The sequence below is a fragment of the Suricata suricatta genome, chromosome 2 (assembly GCF_006229205.1).
Source record: "Suricata suricatta isolate VVHF042 chromosome 2, meerkat_22Aug2017_6uvM2_HiC, whole genome shotgun sequence".
NCBI lineage: Eukaryota > Metazoa > Chordata > Mammalia > Carnivora > Herpestidae > Suricata > Suricata suricatta.
Window position 1 is genome coordinate 92843013 of NC_043701.1, and position 13790 is coordinate 92856802.

Sequence of the window (13790 nt, forward strand, 5' to 3'; positions counted from 1 at the left end):
GGCGCGTCCCGCACACCGCGCAGCGCGCACCGAGCCGGCCCCGCCGCGCCCGCCGTCCTCGCCGCGGTCTCCTCCTCAGGCGCCTGTCGCGGCCGGTAAGTCCCTGCTGGCGGAGCAGCGGCGGTCCCCGAGTCAACTTTCAATCCCCCCCCTTCGCTTCGGTCTCGCCATTCTCTTCTCCGCGAAAGATGGCTGTTTGGAGAAGGGGGAGAAGTTAGGGGGTCGCCGACGCGGGGCGAAGGAGGGCGCGACAGCCTCAGCAGGAGCGGGCGGAGGTGAGTGGCACCACAGCCCGGTCCCCGGCTGGTGCCCGGGGGAAGCCCTGGGAACTGGGGGGCCAAGCGTCCCCCGGATGTCCCTCAGTCTTCCCTGTTCGGATTGCCCAGGTTAACAGCATCCCAGTCCAGACCCCGACGCAGCATGCCTTGCACCTCGACACCGGGAGGCTGTGGTGGGTTGAAGGGAACCTTTGTCGTAAGTTCAGTGCCAGGTGATCTTTTTTCTAGGCAAAAAGACATTGGCTACTCAAGCCCAGGCTAGGGGTTGGTGACATGACACCCCCCCCCCCCAACACACACACACACACACACACACACACACACACACACACCCAGTGTGTGCCGGAGCCGAGTTATGAATGAAAAGTTTGTACTGCCAACGTGTTGCTTGAAGGGAGCATTACTTAGTGGGGGCACCTTTGATGTTTCGTGGGGGGACTTCAGTTCCAAGACTACACATCTGAATTCTGGGTTTTAAGAAAAGTTCTGGAGCCTGGGGGATGGGAAGTAAACCAGTTTCTGAGCTAGTAGAAGGAGACTGGTGAATCGTAAACTCACTAAAGGTAGACTGGTTAATTAAATGACTGGAGGGGTGTCTCTGTGGGGACTCGAGGGAGCCGAGGACGGGGGGCGTTCCCGGAGTGCCTAGCGGGCAGCGTTGGCTTTGAAGCCATCTCCTACTTGTCCGCAGCGAGAGGTGTCAGAGGCCTGTGCGTCCGTGCGGTGATCGAGGGGGACTGAGCCGCTCTCCAGATCCGAGGCGCGGTGGTCAGCAGACGTGGCCTGCGGCCGGGAGCTGAGCACGCAGCTCAGGTGATAAGGGTTTGGAAATTCTCTAGGAGTCTCCCACGCTCTAATTTTAGGAAGACCTCTCGCGTTTGTTTCCCCGCCGGGAGGTGTATATTATCTCCTGAAAGGAACTTTTAGGTTAAGTAACTACAGTGTTTTGAAATCTGGGAGAAATGGGCTATCTACATGTATGTCATTGCACGCATATTGTGCATGTGTGTATGTGCGTGTGTGCAAAATGTGGGAGTGAGGTAAGAAGGGCATAAAAAGTTGAGCTTCCAACAGGAAAAGGAAGTGAAGAGTGAATATTATTTTCCCCAAAGGGTATAACAATGTCCATACAACTAAATACTCTTGGCGTGTTGAGATTTCTCATAAAGGGTAGGATTTAGGAACTAAAGGTATTTCAAGTACAGTCAATGCTTTTAAATCTTGCAAACATCCTTGAAAGCTAGGAAAAGGGAGTAAGTACATAGAGAATTTATATTAAAGGAAAAAATTAAATTATTTGGAAAGAAAACAATTTGACATTTGAAAAGGTCTGGATGTTATTTTCTGAGGCGTTGCAAATCTTTTAAATCCTGTAATTAATAACAGCACAGAATAAGTTGCAGTTAGTAAATGAGGACAATTAAAATATCATGTTTGGAAAAGATATCTTTTGAACTACTCTTTGGTGCTTTGGATGTTTATTATGGAAATTATTGTGACTGAAAACTTGTTGTTTACTATATTTGCTTTTTGCCACAAATAATTAGTTCTCCTTTTCCTTTTAAAGCAGGATTCCAGTTGGCACCAATTTAATTACCCAAAGACCAAATCACTGATGTGCCTTCTGGGAAGCACTTGCATTTAAACCGCTTAATAAGAATATTTTATTTCCAAGAGGACACATAATTTAGTTAGTTTTAAAACTTTCTTATAATTTATTTTCATCCATTTTATTTGAACGAGGCAAATTTTGAGAGCACTGTTCTTGGAATATGTCATTTTATGTGTGGGGAAAAAGTGAATGTTTTCATAGATGTTTCAGTCACAAACAGGTGCAAGTAGAGTTGGAATCTTGAGTCTGACCTGTGATAGTAGGCTGCCAGCTGGAGGGAGAGATGCTTTCCCAGCTCTCTCCCGGAATTGATCATCTTCATTCAGAATGGACTTAGGATTGTGCAGAAGGAATTAAGTATTTTAAAATAAGTACCAGTTTATGGTTAGGAAGGAAGTATTTTCTTTTCTTTCTCTTATTTTTTTTTTAAATTCCTAAACCTCAGTCTTCCTATTTCTTTCTTTCTGCAATTCATCCTGTTGGGCCTGCCTTCATTGGGAAGTCAGACCAAACACTGTTGGGCTAGAGAGAGTTTGGCATATTAAACTGACATCCTCTAAAAATAATGATGGCCCTTCTGAAATGAAAAAGGTAATTTTATACACTGTAACAGACTTTTATGATTGAATGTTTTATGATCATTATTATGCCCATTACTATGGTAGACAGAGTTGCTTTATGAAGTTACTGCCACTATATATAAATAACTACTTATATATATTTGGGGGTATACTTAGAAAATATCTGGGTTTTTAGGAATTTTAAACTGTAAAGCCAACTGACCAGATAAGTTGTCTAATTAGCTAGTTCCAGTGATCCACATAGCTCAGATTTGTGTTAATATCAGCATCTAAGGACGTTCTAGGGTTATATAGCTTTCATTTCTTTTCTTTGGAATTGCTTCTATTTTGAATTTATTTAAATATTACAACATATTATACACAATTTACACCTGCTCAGTGGGGAAGGTGTAGGTTATTCTTAAATAGAGATATGGAGAAATAGCTAACAAGGAGAGTCAGTTGAGAAACATATGGACATCATAAAATCCTTCTGTATGTAGCATCTGTACCTTCTCATTAGTGAAATATTGTAGTTATGGACATTTTTTATTACGTTCAAATGTGGCTTTTTATTTTTGCTTCAATGGGTTTTTTGTTTTAAAATGTAATTATATTAATGTTTAAATTGGCGGAGGCTTTTATTGTTTGAAGCCCTTCCCTTTCAATAAAGATGTCATACTTAATTTTTATTGGATACATCCACAGAAATGTACACTTGTTTCCTATCTTATTATTACAGCTCTTACCTTTCTCAGCTATTCTTCAAACCATTTGAGAGGTAGGTAGGAAGACATATTGTTCTCATTTTCAGAAGAAGGCAGCAGGTTCACCGTTAGATCCAAGGTCACACACTAGTGAATCAGTGCGAAGCTGAGGGTGACATCTATATTTCCTGTATTCTGTTCACAATAGCAAGTTGCTCCCATGGCCATGTTAAATGATATTTCCATAAGTTTATAATTCCTGGATTTTAAAGTGCTTAGCTTTGTAGATATGCTGATCAGATTTTATATCTATCAGTCTAGTCATAAGGGAATGGGCCTTTACTGTTGTCTGCTGATGGCGGAGAACTGTGCTCCCAGTAGCTCGTGCTAAAACAAACACACACGTCTGAGGGGTATTCATTCTTGCAGTTAGTCCATATGCCACACACTTCTCTGTCCTCACTGGTCTGGCCTTATTAGTTGCATACCATCCTTTTAATGGTCAAAACTGCTTTGAATTTTATCAGTACCATCATCAAGCTTGAACATCATCAGGCTCACTGGTGAGAGAATTCAGAATGTGATTTTTGAGAAGATAGAATATTGACAGAAGACAGTAATGGACTGTCCACTCTAGAGCCAGCCAGTATCGATTAGAGATCATGTTTTTTTTTTTTTTGGGTGTTAGGACACCCATCTTCTCTTATTAGCTCTGCTTCTTTGGCTGAACTTAATGAAATCAAAGTGAACAGAGGGTTTATGCAATTATCTGGTTGTTTCTCTTCATGTAGACAATTTCTGTTCGTATCTAGCTAAATCGGACGTGAAAACAAAACAAAGCAAAACAAAAAAAAGGATAGCAACTTGTTCTGTGGAGAAGGTACTCATGACATTTTTTTTTTCATTTTTTCAAATTCCCTCTTTTTCAGTTCTTTCTAGAATTTTTTCAGGGTAATTGCCCACATGATTTGTAACAGCCAAGACTTATGATATTGTATTGTTAGATTCAAAAATGGAATACATTATCCAGGATACAGAAGAAAGCACTATAATTTCATCGACAATAGTAACATGTAATGTTGTACAAGCTTCATGTATTTGACAAAAATAATTTCAGCAATTTCTTTATTAAATTTTTTTACTATTTATTTTTGGGAGAGAGAGAGAGCACAAGCAGGAAGGGGGTGGAGGTAAGAGAGAGGGAGACACAGAATCCGAAGCAGGCTCCAGGCTCCAAGCTGTCACTTTAGAGCCCGACGCAGGGCTCGAACTCAGGAGCTGTGAGATCATGACCTGAGCCAAAGTCAGATGGTCAGCCACCTGAGTGTACCCCAAGCATTTTCTAATAAGGGGATGGTATCAGGTGCTCTTTACTTTATTAGGTTTCTTTATTTACTTTTCTTTCCCTAAGCGTTTGGTTTATAGGCGTTCATTGGAATGTTTTTAGTCTGAAGTTTTGAAAAAAATGATTATTCAAGTGTGGTTTGCCGTTTACTGTAAGTTATTCTGTTTAGAGCCTAAAAGAGAGGAAAAGGCCCATTTTTAATATTCTTTGCAAACCAGGGAGAGTATAGCATGCTGCTGGTGATATTGAGAAGAGTTGAGATTGCTGGAAATGGTACTTCCTTCCCATTTCTACAGAATTTTTGATAAGGAGATTAGTGTGGAGTAGTCTAGTCTGCATGGAATTGTGATGAGTGGAATTTGACATGGCCAGTGAAGGAAGGATAAAATTTGGTTCACTCAAATATCACTCACGATGTTTGGCAGCAAGTCACTGAACTAACTTTAGTTAATTTAAGAATTAAATAAATGTATTATAGGATATCTACTCTGTTTTCTTTTGCTTATGACATATTGCCACAAATTTAGCAGCTTGAAACAACACACATTTGTTATCTCAGTTTCATTGTTCACAAGTCCCTTGATGGCCCAGTTGCATCCTATGTTCAGGGATCTCACCAGGTGTTGGTTAAGCCTGCACTCCTGTGAGAGGTTCACCTAGGGTAAAATCTGCTTCCAGGCTTCCCTAGATTGTTGGAAGGATTCATCTCCTGTGGTTGTAAAACTGAAGTCTCTATTTTCTTGCTGTTGTCAGGGGCCACACACAGCTCTTTGAGGCAGCCTGCTGTTTTTTGCCTTGTGACTCTCAAATAAGCACTCTTGCAAAATGGCAGCCTACTTTTCAAAGCTAGCAAGGGAGAGTTGTTGCTCCAGTGTGATAAGACAATCTTTTATAACATATGGGAGTGACATGACATTACTTTTGTCACAAAACATAATCTAATCAGGAGAGTGCCATCCATCACCTTTGCCATATTCTGTTCAATAGAAACAAGTCATATGTTCTACCCAAACTTAAGGGGTGGGGACTATACAATGGCATGACTCTTTGGAGGTCATTTAGCATGAATCATTGATTTTTTTTTTTATTTTGTACTTTTAAAAGGTTATTTATTTTGAGAGAGAGAGAGTGCAGGAGAGGTGCAGTGAGAGGATGAGAGAAAGAGAATCCCTAGCAGGCCCCACACTGCCAGGGCAGAGCTAGATCTGGGGCTCAAACCCATGAACTGTGAAATTGTGCCCTGAGCCGAAACCAAGAGTTGGATGCTTAACTAACTGAGCCACTCAGGCGCCCTGCTTGCCGAGTCTTTGGAATAGTCAGCAGACCTTGCTTAGAAGCTGCTCAGTTAAAAACAGTGCTCAAAATCTGTCTGCAGAACTGATTCTGTGAGATATTATTGCTGTCATTGTTGACACCCCAGCTTCTGTAATAGAAAATAGGCTCTGTATAATAAGAGCATTCTTCATATGTAACAATGTGGTTTGTTTGCTCATGGCCTGCAAGGATTATGAATGTCTACTGCTTAAGAAAAGAAGGATAAAAATGTGAGAACATGATTCCTTAATGATGTGTTGAAGATTTTGACCGGGAGAGGCATGATGAATGACTGGAGATGGGGTTGAACTGGAGAGTAGTTGGAGTCCTGCAATTCCTTAGAAAGAAAACTCTTAATAGGATTTGGGAGAATGGAAGTAATGAGGATCCATTTAGGAATGGTGGTAACAAAGGAGTAGAAGCCTTTAAAAAGAGGAACCACTAGCAGACATGTTAGTCTAGGAATTGACTTCATTAGTTCTTAATACATTCCACATATGAAAGATAAGCACTACTGTCACCGGTCCTTCACTGAGCCTGGAGCCTGTGCTATGATTTAGAGGTCCTCAGCTTGCCCTCCTTTTCTTTTTTAGGAGGGAACAGAGCCAGAGACCATCTCAGATCCATTGTACAGTTGTGGCCCAGTGAATATTGGGTATTGTGTTGGGGCATGGGGGTCTGTTGAGCACAGCTTGTGCTTCAAGCACTTTGAAGATTTTATCTAATCTGCATCTCATCTCTGGCAACTGAGTTCCAATTTCCCTAGTTCTGCCACCCCTGCTTCCCTACCTAAGAAATGGAGACTTTGAAAGGTTAAATACCTTGCTAAGGGTCATTCAGATATGGGTGGGACCAGGAGTTGAATCTAGTTCTGATTTCAAAGCCCAGGGTCTTATAATATACATCCTGTACTCACAAGCAGTAAGTGAGACTTCCAAGGAAAAGCTTGTTTTTCCCACTGAAGTGAATGTCAGCACTACAATTGGTCTTGGGTTCCTTGGTTCATCATGTGAGAAATGGATATTGGAGTATGAGGGCTAAAGAGAGGAGTGAGAGAGTGTGCTGTATCATGCCTTCTTTTTTTCCCAGCAGGAAGTACAGATTATAGGTCTGTCTTCCATCTAAAAGTAAGAATGTGGAGTGGAGACTGTATATTTTTATTTCTACTTACATTTTGGCAGAAATATAAAGTTCTGTGTCTCCTTTTTCTCCTATATGTAGATTTCTATTAAATTCAATTAGGAAACATTATGAATTCTCATTGCCTCTTTGACCATAGGGTTCTTTCTATGGCTTTTTCAGTAGATGCCACTGTTTTGATCTACATGAAAAGTCTATTGAGACATTCCTCCTTTGTTCTTCTATTACTCAGTCCCCCTTTCTACTCTGTGGTGCCTCTGAATTCTATTCATAGATATTCTGCTTTTTTTCCCCTTCTGTTTTATGTACTTAAATCTCTTCTTTAAATGGACCTAGTTCCATTGATCGGAATCATTTGCTCAGATCTCCTTGCTGCTCTACTGCAAAATACAAGCTCAGTGTGGGACTCATCTGTATTCTGCTAATTTTACAGAGTTGTACCCTACATCCCAGCATGGTATAAGGAAGACTTTAAGATTTCCCTGGTTATTCAAGTCGAAATGTAAACATTTTATACTGAACACCCTAACGCTGCTCTCTGATTGGATTGTGTTCGATCAGGTGCATACCTATGGCTTATCAGGGTCAACTACAATAAATTAATCCTAAGCAAGTTACAGCTCAGGAAACTTTGAAATTAACTTATTGTTTCATATAGGATTTAGATGTTCTAATTTAGCCTAGGCCAAATTTGACTCTAAAAGCTGAAACACCTTAGCATGGCACAAAGATTCTCTCATGGGCTGGATCTCACCAGCCCATCTCACTATTTATTACCTTTTCATTTTTAATTCTCGCCACTACTTGCTGTATGGCTTTAAGGATATAAGCCTGAAACTTAAAACTAGAAGGGGGTTAGGTTTTATATAATGAACAACCAGACTGACATGTCAAGAAAAGTTAAGATGTGCATGTGTGTATGTGGAGGGGAGAAGAAGGTGGTAGGGAATAAACAATAACAACGTTTCAGCTGCAGCATCCAGTCATTCTTAAGGCCATTCTACTACTGTTTTTGTGGTTTTATGTTATGAGAACAAGAAATTATACATAAATTGAGTTTCTGTCTCTTACAATTGAAGGAGTACTAAATAGCACAAGTTTCTTTCAGCCAAGGATTCTCCATGTGTTTTCTGAACCTGCTCTCTCCAGTACTATCAGTAGCTTATCTCTTAGCCACATCAGAGTTTTACTCCTCTGGGGTTTTAATTGGAAAGTGTGCCCATTAGGAGGTGCACCTTCCCAGTGCTCCTTTTCCTCTAATCCCAATTTCTGTTCTTCCCCTTTGTGATGCTTACTGCAGTTCACAATGATCTTGTTCTTTGAATTCCTACAGTAATTCAGGACAGGCTTAAAGTTTAATTTAGTATTAATTGATTTTAAAAATCCATAGTAAGAAAGGCTACTGTATGAGTAAAGCCACTAAAGGAATTTGCATTTTATTCCCCCTGATAGCATCATTATATTTTTGAAATATAGTGATATATTTAATATGATTTACATGGTTTTTGTGGTCTCTTTGTAATTCATCTGTGGCCCACTATAGACCTATAGCCTCTCATACCTATTTGGAAAGAAAGGAAGAGGAGGTTTGACTTCATGATGAGCCCCCTTCTAAATAAAACCCAATGCAAGAGAATGGTCTGATTTTAGCTAAGGCCTCTGGTCTATATAGTATGAACCTAAGTTATTCTTATTAAATATTTTATGTAACTATGTAGGAACATGAAATAAAGTACAAACATGTTTGCTTGTAGATTTCATGAATTATAAAACCAAAACCAACAAGCCAACATTAAATGTACATAGCAGAACTGATGAAAGTAAAAAGAACAGGATTGAATTTTGTGACAAGTGATGTATTGCTGAAGTTACGTTGCCCGTGTTGGGTTTAAGAATATAAAAATGTAGCCTCAGATCCTGTTCTTATTTAATACACTTCTATGTTTTATATTAATATGCATGCAGAAAGTATCCTTTTAAAAATCGATTAAAAAAGAAAACCTACAATATTAACTTCAAGGGTTTGTTTGCTGGTTCAGGGTAATCAGACTTCATACACCAACAAAACTTTCCAAGTAAATAATTTTCAAAAATCAGTTTTAATGAGGTTTCACCTGAGCACTCTATAATGCCTTTTTGTTCTCTTAAAAATGTTACCAGCATCGTAAAATTTTTGAATTCTAAATCAAATGTGAAAGCCGCATCCAAAGATTGTAGGAATGGTGAACAGATTGTGTAGAAACTACCCAGAGATAGCACACTTGCATCGCCTTCAAACATGGTGATGATTTAAACCACTATAGTGCAAGTTTTTTGGATGCCTTGACCATGTGACTCAATTCATCCTCACCTTTTTTCTCATCAGACTTTATTTATTTAGAAAACTGTATGCTTCACCTAGTCCCTGCATGATTGAGAACACCAATAGCAAATACTGGGATGGAAATTCCATGATAATTATTTTGTTTTAAGATGCTTATTCAGAACTTAATTAGAATATATTCATATTTATTTTATACTTTTAGGTTATTGTCCTAGTGAAAATCCAAAATGGAAAAACAGAATTCCATATCAAACTTACGAATTTCAGTTTGAAATACATAGGTACTAAAATATTGTCACTTAAAATATTATACATCTTACTCTGTGTTGTATTATTAATTATATTGTAAGCCCTGTGAAGGCAGAGAGAAGTTGTTTACTGTTTTTTCTAAGTTTATTTATTTTGAGGGGCGCCTGGGTGGCTTAGTTGGTTAAGCGGCCAGCTTCAGCTCAGGTCATGATCTCACGGTTTGTGGGTTCAGGCCCTGCGTCGGGCCCTGTGCTGACAGCTAGCTCGGAGCCTGGAGCCTGCTTCAGATTCTGTGTCTCCTTCTCTCTCTGACCCTCCCCTGCTCACACTGTCTCTCTGTCTCTCAAAAATAAGACATAAAAAAAAAAGTTTATTTATTTTGAGAGAGAGAGCACGCATGAGACAGTGAGAAGAGGGGAAGGGCAGAGTTGGAGAGGGAGAGAATTCCAAGCAAGCTTCACACTGCGAGCGTGGTGCACAACATGGGGCTCAGATTTACAAACTGTGAAATCATGACCTGAGCTGAAGTCAAGAGTCAGTCAACCAACTGAGCCACCCAGACGTCCCTGTTTTGTTTTATTTTACGGCATCAAGTGCATTTCTAAGTTGGTGCCTAAGAAGTATTTGCTAATTGACCGTCTGTTTATATGTTGTTATTTCCTAAAACACTGTGAGCTCCTTGAGGGTAGGGACTACCTTGTTTTAATCTGTGGACTCCAAATTCCTGGTGCAACAACAACTTTTACATGAGAAATGCTCAATAAACATTCTGATATAAAGAGTGGATGAGTTATTGGCTTGCGTGTGTGTGTATGCATGTGCATATTTTCTTTTAGATCACGTGTTTCATATATGAGGCAGTTTTAACACTTGTACGGATCAGTATTGTCTAATAGGATGTTCAGTGGTAATGGAAATACTCTGTGTCTCAGGTATCATAGTCACTAGGCATGTGTGCCCTTTGAGCACTTGCACTGTGGTTAAGTCAGGCTGAGAATCTGAATTTACTTTTACTTAATTTTAATTATAAAATAGTGTCATGTGGTTGGTAGGCAGCTCAGGCAGCCTCGATTCTTAAACTCATTTGCCCACATCACCAACACTACTACATTTTTTGGTTGTAATTGGATGTTGTTATTAGAGATTGTTGTTATTGGATAAATAAAATGAGTTATATAAATTAATTAATGTTATACTACTTTAAACACAGGGCAGTGTATTCCATCAAATTGGTTTCAGTTTCTTCCCAAATGACCAACAACATTGCATGACATCCCTTTAATCATCCCATCATCTGAGTTGGGTTTTCATCATGTCCTTATTAGTTTAGAGGCCTGACACTAACTACTTTACCAGATAAGTTTTACATGCACATTTTTTTCTAATGGTCCAGGTTTCCATGTCTCTCCTAATAAGCCATTTAAACTTGGGATTCACTATTTGATCATCATTATTATCATCATCATTATATAAGATGGTGTTTATAATAGCCAGTATTTGAGGTATTAATGTCTGCCAATATTCTGATTTCAAATGTATTGTATTCTTAAAAATGTCTGAATATTCCTTTTGTTCTATCAACTTTTTTGCTTTTCTTATAGAGAAGAAGGATGAAGTAGCATCATACACACTTAAACATATGAATGATAACTCAATCCTTATGTAAGATGTAATCCAAACATAACATATTTCACAGCTGGTATCAATGTTATGAAATCAGTACAACAGGATTTTCCATTTAGAAAGGCAAGAATCACTCTCTGTATGTGGCAAGGTCTTTTATGCAACTTGTGGCACTTCAAGAGAAGACTTCGATTAAAATCCATCATACGGTTATTGAACCTCAGTATTGAGTATGTTCATATATATTGTCTCATTTAATTCTTTAGAGAATGCTGAATCTAGTAATGTATAATGGTGTAGAGATTCATTATTCAAACAAATTGAAATAAACTCTGTTGACAAACAAATACTTTAAAATCTTCTCTATTCATTCTCTACTGCTTGATATTTAATAGTTGTTTTATATGGCAGAATTTGAACACAAATACTTCAGTGTGGAGACTTGTCTTTGTTCATTCTCTTAGTCTAGCATAGTACTTCCCAAATTTGAATGTGCATCAGAATTTCTTTTCAGGGTTATTCACTCAAATGCTTATGAACTATACTTTATGGCTGAGTTATCTTCCTTTCCAGAGTCAATACTAAATTTTCATCTAGGAACCTACTTTTCCCCCTTTACCCAAAAGATGAATCTTATTTATATTTCTTTATTTCCACTTTGATTCCAGTGCAAGGCTACTGATTGAGAGAACCTGTGGATATGCAGTTGAATAGATTATACAGAATAGGAGAAAAACTCAGTAGCAACATATAGTTTTGCACTCAGGAATTGCTGATTATGTTTTGGTCTGTTGATTGCTTTCATCTGCTTCTTAATGGTGAGACACTAGCACTGCTTTTTATCTTCTGTCCTAACCTTGCTGATAAGCCTTTTCCTAAAAATACCTAATGATGTGTATTATGCATTATGTTCACACCATCTTATACAATGATGTTGATAATAATATGTCATGATGTTGGTGATCAAATAGTGAATCCAAGTTTTGTGAATTGTACTATAAATAAATATATTTTAATGTTTGTTTATTTAATTTTGTGTGTGTGTGTGTGTGTGTGTGTGTGTGTGTGTGTGAGAGAGAGAGAGAGAGAGAGAGAGAGAGAGAGAGAGAGAGAGAGAGAGAGAATGAATCCCAAGCAGTCTCTGCACTCTCAGTGCTCAAGTTCATGAACCATGAGATCATGAACTGAACCTGGGCTGAAATCAAGAGTTGAACACTTAACTGATAGAGCCACCCAGGTGCCCTTAGATATATTTTTAATCTAGTTATCTGTTTGACTCCATTTTTAAACTTACCTGCATTAAAATTACATTTGATGAGTTTCACACTGTAGTGAAACAACAGTTATTTGCTTTTACTTATAAATATCAGCAAAGCCATTGCCAAACTGTGTGAACTAACTTGTTTACTAAGAACACCCTTTTAGAATTCTTTACTATTTATTTATTAAAACAAAGATAATAAATTCAACTTATGTATTCAAAAGTATAATGCTAAGACTGCTCAGGCCAGATGAGAAAAATGTAAGCCAAATGGAATGAGTTTTTAGAATAATGGTTACAGTTTTAATTTCTCTAGAAGAGCAGATCTGAAATATTCTTGAGGAATTTTATAGTTTTCAAGTAACCATTGAAAACACATTACATTTTATTTAATCCTATTCTATTTTTTAAAAATATATTTACATAATAAAGCCAAATCTTTTATATTTCTTCATGACTGTGCCATTTTAAGTGCTTTTCGTTCCTTTCATCCCTTCATTTCCTTTCATTCCTTTATTTCCTTTCATGCTTTTCATACAGTTTCCATCTGGTATCATCTTCCTACTGCCTGGAGGGCTTCCTTTAACATTTCATGTGGCATAGGACTGCTAGTGAGGAATTCTTTCAGCTTTTCTAATAGGGAAAACATTTTTTTTTGCTTTATTTTATGATTTTTGTTTGATATAGAATTCTAGATTGAGTTTTTCTTTTTCTCAACTTTAAAGATATTGCTCCACTGTTTTCCTTCTTGCATTGTTTTTATGAGAAATCTGTCATCCTTATCTTTTTTTCTTTTTCTATGTAACACATCCTTAAACATTTTCCCTTTTTCACTGGTTTTGAAAAATTTGATTATGGTATGTCTTGGTATAGTTTTCTTCATGTTTCTTATGATTTGGGTTTATTGAGCTTATGATTTTTATCAAATTTGAAAAGAAATTACTCATTTTTTTTGGTCCCAAATTTGTTTGGTTTTCCTTGTCTCCTACCATCGTTTGGGAACTCTAATTACATGTATGTTAGGATCACTGGTGTCTGTTTATTTATTTTTATTCTTTTTTTCTCTTTGTGTTTCATTTTGGATAGTTTTTCTTTTTGTGTCTTTAGATTCGCTACCAGTAACCATATTTGTGTTCTTTTTTTAATCACACACATTGTAGTTTTCATCTCTTAAAGTTTAATTGGATGTCTTAAAAATATTCCATATATTTTTTAAATAGTTTATTGTCAAATTGGCTTCCATACAATACCCAGTGCTCTTCCCCATAAGTGCCCTCCTCCATCACTACCACCTCTTTTCCCGTCTCCCCCTTCCCCTTCAACCCTCAGTTAATTTTCAGTATTCAATAGTCTCTCAAGTTTTGCATCCCTCTCTCTC

At 38.1% G+C, this 13790-nt stretch overlaps 1 protein-coding gene across 1 annotated transcript in view; it reads left to right on the plus strand.

Annotated features, from left to right (window-relative positions):
- Positions 1 to 38: 38 nt before the first annotated feature.
- The window catches only part of HDAC9 (histone deacetylase 9), a 912954-nt gene continuing 899202 nt past the window's right edge, over positions 39 to 13790 (plus strand). The window contains exon 1 of the mRNA XM_029929772.1: positions 39 to 95. The gene's annotated coding sequence lies outside the window, so the exon portion shown is untranslated. The remainder of the gene's footprint in view (positions 96 to 13790) is intronic.